We start from the raw sequence: 8,302 nt of genomic DNA, 5'->3' as shown, positions 1-8,302 counted from the left end.
GGCAGAGGCAGGCAGATCGCTGTGAGTTCGAGGCCAGCCCGGTCTACAAAGCGAGTTCAGGACAGCCAAGGCTACACAGAGAGACCCTGTCTCGAAAAAAAACATTTGTTTTTTTTGTTTTTTTGTTTTTGTTTTGGTAAAGCTTGAGTAAACCTTCTAGCTCCTAATTGACTCAGGTGATCGCGAGCCTTTCACCAGTGATCTTAGAAGTCCTTTGGCTAAACAATAAAACAGTGTCTTCCCTACCAACTGTTCCCGCTGTGCACACGCATTCCTACTTAGCTCCGGGCAGACCTCTAACGCTTGGCCGTCTTGGGAATGCCAAGCTGTTGTTTTAACGATCTGGAGATCGTCTTATCTGGCTCAAAGCAATTGCAGCCGCCAACCTGTTCGCAGGCGCACACGTGTCTTCTGGTCCAAGAGTCAAAAACTCTACCCACAGGCGCCCAAAGGAAGAGCTGGGGAAATTGGACGGAGCGTGTGCGGCTCGCCGATGACGTCACACCCCTCGCCTCCAATCACCATCTCCCCCCCCCCCCCGCATCTAACATCACCCCGTTTCTTCAGCTCTGGAATGTTCCGTTGTTCTCGGGACCAGACCTAGACTCGTCCCTCAACTCGAGTTGACAGGCAACCCACGAATAAGCTCCAGAAACTTGGCTCGGGATTAGCTCACCACCACTCGAGGATGGCCAGGTCTCCCCACTTCTGCTCACTCCTTTCCATCTGCCGCCTCGCTACCGGCCCTCCCAGAACTCAGGGCTCCCTCCTACCAGCTTCAGTTCTTCTCCAGAGCCCAGCGGGGCGACAGAAACAAGATTCAGAAGCTTCTCAAATGGAAAACTCTTTATTGGAGGTACCGAGCCCCAGGGAGATTTGTCACGGAGTGGACGTCGGATTCCCACGCTAGCCTCCTCTTCTTCTGGGGCCAGCCTAGGTCCTAGGTCTTAAATAGAATGGTCACTGCGAATCAGGAGCTGCGCTTCTTAGTCCTTGCACCTGAAAGGCAAGGGGTTGGCCGGCAGGTTGTGGACCTCCCCACCCCCCACCCCCCACCCCCGACCTCCAGTCCCCGGCTAGAGCCCCCATAACAAAGCCAGAATGGGTTGGGCTTTGGCGGAAAAGAATTCTAGGTCTGGTCTAAGTTTCCGTTGCCTTCTGAACATAATAGCTGAGCTCACCCTGAGCTGTGGGGAAAGGTTCACCCCCTCTCAGCGTCCCCCACACCTGCTCCCAGATCTTCTGCCTCTTCCCTCACCCGTTGACTTCTGGATAAAGCCCACTCTTACCTGAGGGAGTAACTCCCATCTAATGAAAGGAAACGCCTTTTTGAACATCTAGAGAGTAAGAGAGAGAGAGAGAGGAGTCAGGTAAGCAGGCATCAGTAAGCATTCATTGTGTAAACAGGTATCAGTAAGTGTTCAATGGATGAGCAGGGGCTAGTAAATACTGAGTGAACCGGGGTCAGTAACCACACACTAACATGCTCGCCATAGTGGCACGCTGCTGGCCTGGAACTCAGGATCCTCCCACCCTAGGCACCGAGTGCCAGTGCCGGACTTACAGGCGCAAATCACCACCCTGGCTCTCAAACACAGCTGGAGCTACTTACGTCAGAGAGGACATGCCAGTTCAGGAAGCCATCAGACCTAAACGCCTGTGGGAGAAGGAGAGAGAGAGAGAGAGAGAAGTTGGTCAGTCCTGGAGTAATAGCCAAGCTTCGCCAGCCCAGCCCTCTGGAAGAGATGAAGACGGGGCACCCAGAAACTTTGCAAGCGGTCTCCTTCATGCTGGGGCTGCAGAAGAGCCGTGGGGGCTATGCTATGGCGTGATACTCACAGACTGTAACTTGTCAAAGTTCAGGAACTGACTGTTAAAGCCCTAGGCAAAAAAGCAGGGAGTTAGGGAAGTCATCGAGAGGGAGGACAGAGGCAGAGACGCACCCAGCAGAGGCGGAGACGCACCCGAGAGTGTGGAAAAATGGGTGTTTACCTCTGATCCTGCAGCGTAACTACTGATGTTCGTCTCTTCCTGAAGAAAGTGACAAAGACAAGGGAGCCTGTGGGTGGTGGTCTCTTCTCCCCCTGACACCCCTCCTGCCCCCTCCCATCATCTTCTTCCTCTGCAAGTTGGTCCCTCCTCCCTCCCCCCAAGAGGCACTGCCCACTGTCTCTCACAGGGCACCCAGTGCCAGCCCCATTCTGGACCAGTACACCCAGTTGCTGATGGTGGGTATAAAGGGTGGAAAAGAGATCCCAGGTAACAAAACCAGCTAGTATTGTTCAGCAGGTGTTTTTTCCTGTGTGCCAAATACCCGTGCTTCTTGGCCTAGCTGGGCAGAAGACCAGGGCACCAGCAGGAGCTAAGCCCGGAAGGTGAGCTGCCTGCTTCTCCTGGGCTGAGGCTGGTTTGCCACGTGGACTCGCCAGCCACTGAGGCTGGCATTGTCTCCTTCCTCCCCACGACAGAGGTCACATCATGTGGCCCTCGGGGCAGGCTCTCAGGGCTCAGCAGTTTGTTATGTTTGTTTTGAATTTTAATTAGACTTGGGCAGGGAGGGGCCTGAGCAGTGATGGCTCCCGAGGTTAAGGGTGCCTGCTGCTCCTATAGAGAACCCCGTCTAGTTCCCAGCGCTGGTGTGAGGGGCCTCACAACCACCTGTAACTTCACCTCCAGGCATGAGAAGACACCGTTTTGGCATCACCACTGGCATTGTTCATGCACAGACACACAGACACATGCTCAGTTAAAACTAAACACTCACACACAACTCTCTGTGTGTGTGTGTGTGTGTGTGTGTGTTTCAAGTCAGGGTTTCTCTGTGTAACAAGAGCCCTGCCTGTCCTGGACTCCCTTTGTAGACCGGGCTGGCCTTGAACCCACAGAGATCAGGGCCTGCCTGTGCCTCTGGATTGCTGGGATTAAAGGTGTGCGCCACCATGCCTTTTGTCTTAGTTTTTTTTTTTTTTTTTTTTTAAGCCGGAAGAGAACATTCCTTCCTTCCCTTAGGATAAGAGAGAAGCAGAGGAACTCCAGGGGTCCCCTCTGTCTGGGGGAGGAGGTCATAAGGAGTCTAGACCAGCAGGGAGCCCCTCCATCATCTGGAAGCTATTCAGGGGATTAGAAAGGAAGGTTGGATTAGGGGGACCCCCCCCTCAGTTTCCAGCTTCACCCCCTCCCCACCTTACCATTGTGTGTGTGTGTGTGTGTGTGTGTGTGTGTGTGTGTGTGTGTGTGTGTGTGTGTGTTTTCAAGACAGGGTCTCTCTATGTAGCCTTGGCTTTCCTGGACTCGCTTTGTAGACCAGGCTGGCCTCGAACTCACACGGATCTGCCTGCCTCTGCCTCCCGAGTGCTGGGATTAAAGGCGCATGCGCCGCCATTACCATTCTTTCCCCGAAGTGTAAACATCGCTGTCCTGAAGGATCTTCCCTCCTTTTGCACCCAGCCACATCCCCCCACGCTCTCTCCCCCTTTTCCTCCCACCCTCAGAGCCTCCGCGTCCCACCAGCTCCCCAGATTGTATCCAACAAATGCAGAGGATCAGTTCTCCGGGGCTGGACCGGCGGAAGCGCCGTTAGACAGCTGGGTAGCAGGTCTCAGAAAGGCTAAACCGCGGCAGCTGTGCTCACCTCAGCGCCCCCCAGGGCAGCACCCTGGACGGCATGCAATGCCAGAAGAGAGAGGAGAGCCACGACGGCAGCAGTCAGCAGCACTGGATCTTCATGGTGTCGAGTTTGAGGTGCTCTGAGGCGGGGCCTCACGGGCCGGCCCTTTATATAGGCGAGGAGGTAGCTATGAGAACCGGTGGGGTTCCCACCCTACTGACTCACCCCCAGATCATGTCGCCCACCCCTGGGGCTCCGGGAGGGGGAGGCATAGACTGTTCCCAGTATATCTTTGATTTCTCAATCCCTCACTCCTCCCCACGTTCTCACAAGGTGAGGCCGCCATGGGTCTGTCCGTGCACGCGGTGATGGGGTGGAATCAGGTTGAGCCTGTCCCTGCAAGGATTGGCATCCCCAAGCAAGTCCTCCTCTGTCTTTGTCTCTTTTCCTCTCTCTCTCACTCACTCTTGTGTCCCCCACCCTGCCAAATCCATCCAAAGCCCTTAGACTGCTGTGAGGCCTTCCACCTGCCCTTGCAGCGCTCTCTCTCTCCCTCCCTCCCTCCCTCTCTCTCTGTCTCTCTCTGTCTCTCTCTCTCTCTGTATGTACCTCATATGCTGGTTAAATTATTCTTGTTACCAAGCACGCCCCTTTCCTTCTCCAGGCATCTGGCCAAGTCTCTCATCTTTTGCTTTTCTTCCCTTCTTTCTCCACTCCTTTGAGTCTCATGTAGCCGAGGCTCGCTCACTGTACGGGCAAGGATAACCTTAAACTCCTGATCCTCCTCCTCCTCCTCAGCCCCCCAATGCTGAGGTTCCTCACATCCATCACCACAACGGGTTCAACGTTCCTCAGCCCTAAGATGGCTGTGCTCACCTCCAGTTCTCAGGGCTCAGCAGCATCACCCCGGGTGAAGCCTGTCCAGTTGCTCCCATCAACCACCCTGTCCCTTCTCAGAATGGTTGGTATCTTTCTGGATAACACACATGTGTGTACTTCATTCCTCATTTCTTTCTTGACTTTACTTTTTTTTTAAGGTTTATTTTTTATGTGTAAATGTTTTGCCTTCAGGTATGCACTGTGCTGTGTCTGTACACCTGGTGCCTTCAGAGACGATGAGAATAGGGCATCAGATCCCTGGGACTGGAGTTAGGGACGGTTGGGAGCTGCCATGGCGGTGCTGGGAACCAAACTCAGCTCCTCTGCAAAACTAAGAAGTGCTTTTAACTGCTGAACCACCTCTCCAGCCCCTGGAAGACATATAATTTCTTTCTTGAAATATCAAGTCTCATATATGTGTATGCATGGGTGTTGTGTGTGTGTACAGATGGGGAGGACACCTTGGAGACATATGTATACATATTTGTACACACGTATATGCATGCATACATGTAGCCGCGTGTATATGTGCATATATATACACACACAGGGAAGACATAAGGTGCCATTGGAACTTTTTGAAGTATAAAACTCTTCTTCTTCTTCTTCTTCTTCTTTTGTTTGTTTTTTCAAGACAAGGTTTCTTTGTGTCGCCTTAGCTGTACTGGATACTCTCTGTACACCAGGCTGGCCTCGAACTCACAGTGATCCGCCTGCCTCTGCCTCCCGAGTGCTGGGATTAAAGCCGTGCGCCACCACTGCCTGGCTTAGAACTCTTTTTTTTTTTTTTTTTTTTTTAACCATACTCAAACTTCTGGCTAACATTACAGTAAACCTATAAGCTACACTCACCTAAGTGACTGCAATGATAAACACTGAAGGAGCTTACTGGTGTTCTGGTCTTATTGTGATTTTCCCAGAACCTGCTTATTCACTCAGGCAATCATAGGAATAAACAGTAGACATGAGAGAGAGAGAGAGAGACACACACACACACACACACACATCTCCCTGGCTCTGTAACCAGGCTGGCCTCAAACTCACCAGGCGGTCAAGGATGACCTTGAACTTGTGAACCCCCTGCCTCTCTCTATGTCTGGAGTGCTGGATGGAGTTACAACCTTTCACTGCTACATCTGGCTTATGCGATGCCGGGACTCAAACCCACGGCCTTGTGCATGTTAGGCGAGCACTATACCAGCTGAGCTATATCCCCAGCCCAGGAAGTGGGTGTTTATTTACCTTCTTTCTATCCACCGGCACCATGCGTTGGTACACACAATGCAATGGGGAACGAGAGCATTACAACGGCGTCCACTCATCCTTTGACCCTGGCTCCTCTGCACTTTCCTCCCTTGGCCCTGGACCCCAAATATTGCTCCTGGGATTTCACATAGATGACCCAGGGAAGACAAGGAAACTGGACACAGAAAGAAGCAGAAGCAAATGTCCCACAGACGCCCTCCCCACCCAGAGGAGGGTCACGGCTGCCTCGACCTCTGATTGCTTGCCCCACGTCCATCAACTATCCCACGTCCCACCCCACCCTTCGCACAGGAGTGGGATCACCTCTAGGTGGCAAAACACAGTGATGCAACCTCCCCTTGTAATGAGGTCCAGATGGCCCAACCGGTGTCACAGGCGGGTACTGGAACAGGCACTAGCGATGGCCTGGCCGAGAAATCCCTTATCTGCGGGTTGGGTTCGTTACCCCAACCTGAGGCAACACACACACACACACACACACACACACACACACCACACACACAGTTGGCAGCCAAGGGTGGGAGGGCTGGGTGTCATTCCTGACGGATCTTTGTGAACCACAGCAGCTAGTACTGCAGTTCTTCTGGCTGCCCCCACTTCCCAGTGCCCTCTTTAGTTCAGGAGCCTCTCCCAAGGGCACACAGCACCTTCCACTTTGCTAAATCCATGGGAGGGCAAAGCCTTGAGGAACACCCTCTGTCCACGATGACCTTGTGGCTATGGAAGTCAGCTATCAGCCGATGCTCCTGGAGGGGACAAAAAGAGGAGCAGGTGGATTTGTTCTCTTTAACTAATTCAGCTCACGGGAGCCTCCCGAGCCATGACAGAGTAAACAAACAGGCTCCCTGGAAGAAGAGAGGAATCAGCCCCGTTTAGAATGCTGATAGTGGAATCCAATTTCTTTTGGTTTTTTGTTTTGGTTTCTCAAGACAGGGTCTCTCTGTGTAGCGTTGGCTGTCCTGGACTCGCTTTGTAGACCAGGTTGGCCTCGAACTCACAAAGATCCTCCTGCCTCCGCCTCCCGAGTGCTGGGATTAAGGCTTGCGCCACCACCGCCCGGCCTGTGGAATCCAATTTCAACCCTGGCTCTCAAACCCGCTAGCACCAGCACCACACGCAGCATCTCTCTGCCTGGCTCTGGGCTCTGCTCTCCTGATGGAGCTTTTGTAGCATATTGGCATCTCAATGATGTTTCCTTTTTTCCACCTCATGTTACCAATAAATAACATCGCCAGGTCTGGCTCTGCGGCAGGCCTTGCGCTAAATATTCAGAGCGCATGACCTCATCGAAATGTCAGAAGTTCCAGGAGGTAGGCGCCACCATAATCACCCACGATCTGTGGGCGGGGAGGGGAGGGGAGCCATGGCCAATACAGGTTCGCGTGGCTGGCGTGTGTATGTGGGCCAGTGGGAGGGCCGTGGAATTCTAAGACCCGAGCCTGTCCCTCCCGCTAGGCCCCTGCTCCCCTGATCTGCAGTACCCCTTGGCCGGAAGTGCTCAGCAAAGGAACCGAAGGAACTAGCCGGGCACAGTGAAGGGCTGTCGTCATCGAGCATGTGCCGGGAGTCCACCGGTGAGCGAGGTTAAATGTGGCTTAGAGATAGAACCTGAGTTTAATCCCAGTATTAGGCAGTAGCTCAGGGGTGAGGGGTGTTGCGGGGGGGGGGGGGGGGAGAATGGTTCTGGAATTTGGCAACCACGTGGTCCCGCGATGACGTGCAATTAATCGCCTCAGTTTCCAGGTGTCCCAGTAGAAAAACCATCTTCCTACATTAAGTATGCCTTTGAAGATAACGTCCTTGCTGGGAGTGGTGGCTGTAGGGGCCTGGAGATTTGGAGTCAAGCCTTGGCTACACAGCCAGGTCCTGTCTCAGAAAACAAAGAAACAAACGAAAACTGAAGCAAGCTAAGGTAGTTCTCTGTTCCGGACCCCGTGTTTGTGGCTGTAGCGTGTAAAGACCTAAGGCCTGGAAACACAAGCCGTCTATTCAAGCCTTCTTCTGAGGGGGTTTCTGTTTGCTTGCGGAGGTCAAAGCCACTGCACTTGCCAGATGGCACGTTCTCATTTGCCACTGTCGTCCGGATGGTCTGAACGTTCAGGGTCAGTTCTTGTCAGCTGGATGGATGTGGTCAGCACGCGTGAGGTCTGGAGTCGATGCCTAGAGCTCATGTGAGAAGCTACAGAGCAGAGGGCTGGAGAGACAGCTCAGAGGTTAAGAGCAGTGTCTGCTCTTCCCGAGGTCTGAGTTCAATTCCCATCAACCACATGGTGGCTCACAACCATCTATAGTGAGATCTGGCGCCCTCTTCTGGCCTGCAGGTGTACATGCAGGCAGAGCACTGTATATGTAATAAATAAATCTTTTTTAAAAAGAAGAGGAAGAAGAAGAAGAAGAAGAAGAAGAAGAAGAAGAAGAAGAAGAAGAAGAAGAAGAAGAAGAAGAAGAAGAAGAAGAAGAAGAAGAAGAAGAAGAAGAAGAAGAAAAAGAGGAAGAAGAAGAAGAGAAGAGAAAAGAAGAAAAGAAGAAGAATGAATCAGGCAGAGCAGC

The 8,302-nt window shown here is 52.7% G+C and overlaps 1 long non-coding RNA gene across 3 annotated transcripts in view; it reads right to left on the bottom strand.

Moving 5' to 3' along the window:
- Positions 1–828: 828 nt before the first annotated feature.
- LOC127203900 (uncharacterized) overlaps positions 829–8,302 on the bottom strand; it is a 10,957-nt gene continuing 3,483 nt past the window's right edge. The window contains exons 1-3 of one of the 3 annotated variants that reach the window (XR_007832386.1): positions 1,613–1,674; positions 1,290–1,337; positions 829–999 (exon numbers count right to left, since the gene is read on the bottom strand). This is a non-coding gene — a long non-coding RNA (uncharacterized LOC127203900). Of the gene's footprint in view, positions 1,000–1,289; positions 1,338–1,612; positions 1,675–8,302 lie in introns of those variants that run through there. The other 2 variants (XR_007832387.1, XR_007832388.1) reach the window with 2 other exon arrangements.

The sequence above is a fragment of the Acomys russatus genome, chromosome 19 (genome assembly GCF_903995435.1).
Source record: "Acomys russatus chromosome 19, mAcoRus1.1, whole genome shotgun sequence".
Lineage (NCBI taxonomy): Eukaryota > Metazoa > Chordata > Mammalia > Rodentia > Muridae > Acomys > Acomys russatus.
This window is presented reverse-complemented; position numbering and strand designations above follow the sequence as displayed.